Genomic DNA, 2,419 nt, shown 5'->3' with positions numbered 1-2,419 from the left:
GTAAGAGGAACTACAAAGGAGCGAAACATGGCAGTTGATAACACCGAATGCTGAAGAGCAACACTGAGCATTCGTAACTCCTCTGGATAAGCATCAACATCACCAATAAGTTGATAATTGGTGCTTTGTATCTTCATGATTGGATTAGATGTAATATCTTCAGTGGTTTGGGATTGATTGGCTGCCATTGTTAGGGTTTTGAAGTTCTTGAAGAAATCAGAGAGAATAAAGGAACAAATTGCTTGTGAACTTTAAGTATGCGTAAAGTAGGCATGCGTGTACAATAGATCACCACTTTATCCTTGAAACCCGGGTTGGAACACCAAACATCACATCACACGTCGTTTTGAAAACACCTAGTGGATAAGAACTTTCATAAACCTTCGGTATGGAGGTTAGGCTCTTTCACTTTTGGGTTTAAAAGCGAAGTCATGTGCCAGACTTTCAAAATCGTCAGCCTGAGTTGGTAATACTCAAAACCTCAAGGATTTCGTGAGTGCATGTGTGCCAATAAAAAGATAAGAATCAAAGATAAAAAAATATGGATTTGTGATGTCAAAAACAAAATTTCGACATAAAGGCAATTAGATCTCAGGCAAAGATCACTTCGCGAATTATCAAGAGAGATAATTTGCAGCTTGTTTGGTTTCCCGTGAAGTACAATCGAATACTTGTAGAGAAGTAACGAAGGGTTTCTTTTATCAAGTTTTGAAGGTGTTTTATAATTTTGTTACAAAGCACATCTAAACATAATAGTGACAATCTGTAACGAAATTACCTGTTTGACCAGTGCAGTCAGTGACAAGTAGGCTTTGGAAAATATATTAAGTAGCGAAGGTTAAGAGTGACGCTCAAACAGAAATTATATTCTTCAAAGCAAAAGATTCCTAAATCTTGTTGGGTAACAAATGTCGTGGGTTTCGAAAATTTGATCAAGATCTCTAGGAAAGAAAGAATATGATTTTGAGTATCGAAAATGGGTATTCAAAGAAAAGTTTCGTTAATATTTGGAATAAAGTTCCCCGTCAATTCCTTATGTTTCGAAAGTTTGGGTTTCACTTCCATCACGGTCTCATGATGTTAGATCATAAACACAGAGATTTGATATGTCAAGATCTTGATTGGTTTATACCAGGAATCTCTTGGACATATGTCATTGTGTGTGATCGTGAAAGAACTTTTAGGATGAAAAAGATGGGTGTAAAGATTCGAAAGTACCACTACTATTCATTGACCAAGCAGAAAACTCTAAACTCAAATGATTAGAGTATGGTAGCTCAGTGACTAATAAGAATATAGCCTAATTGGGAAGAATCCTCAGGATGAGAGATTCATTAAGGCTTCAAAAACCCATTGAGTCGAGGAGGCTTGGGTCGACATGCTGCAGCATGCTTCTAAGGACATCCTAACTAGGACAAAGTTTTGAAAGTTTACCTTTCCCTTAAGCAGCAAGCATGAACCACCAAAAATCTTCGTGAATTCCTACACACGAAAAGAGAAACAAAAACAATACAAAGAAAATATTTTTTTATTTTTGAGTTTTTGAATGAAAATGACAAAAATAACGAAAAATCTTTTTGGTATTTTTGAATTTTTAAGCACAAAAGACAAAAATGAAAATATTTTTGGTGTTTTTGTTTTGAAAAGAAAATACAATAGTAACGAAAAATCTTTTTGTGTTTTTGATATTGAAATTGAAAGACAAAACTAACAAAAATTTAAGAAATAACTAAACTAACGAAGATTTTTGTCAAACCATTTGAGCATAATTCTCGAAAATGAAGCATGTCAAAGCGTTGACGATGAACAGTAACCTCTGAATCATGAACAATAACTGCTGAATCGACATTTTTTTGACACTTTTGACTTGTCATTCTAACGAAGGTAGTCCAGGAACTGAATTTGCATTCATCATTCCTAAGCCATTTAGAATTCTTACAAACGATTTTTCATCCAAAGGTTTTGTAAAGATATCAGCAAGCTGATCAGTGGTATTTACAAAGTGAACTTCTATATTTCCATCTTCAACATGATCTTTTACAAAATGATAACGAAGAGAAATGTGTTTTGTTTTCGAATGTTGCACAGGGATATGACAAATGCGAATGGCACTTTGTGAGTCACAATACAACATAATTTTCTTCTTGTTGATTGCATAATCACGCAGTTGACTTTGTATCCACATGATTTGTGAAGTGTAAGCTGCAACAACAACATACTCTGCTTCTGTTGTGGAAATCGAAACACATGTTTGCTTTTTCTATTGCCAACTTAGTAGCTTCCCATCCAGTAGTTAACATCTGCCACTTGTGATCTTTCGATCAAGATTGCATCCTCCTAAGTCAGCATCTGAGAATGCTCGTATGAAGAAGCTTGTCTTCGAAGGATACCACAATCCTAACGAAGTTGTTCCTTTAAA

Source organism: Lactuca virosa, chromosome 2, assembly GCF_052849685.1.
Source record: "Lactuca virosa cultivar CGN04683 chromosome 2, Lactuca_virosa_CGN04683_v6, whole genome shotgun sequence".
NCBI lineage: Eukaryota > Viridiplantae > Streptophyta > Magnoliopsida > Asterales > Asteraceae > Lactuca > Lactuca virosa.
The sequence above is the reverse complement of the archived record's forward strand: the minus strand, read 5'-3'. Positions refer to the sequence as shown.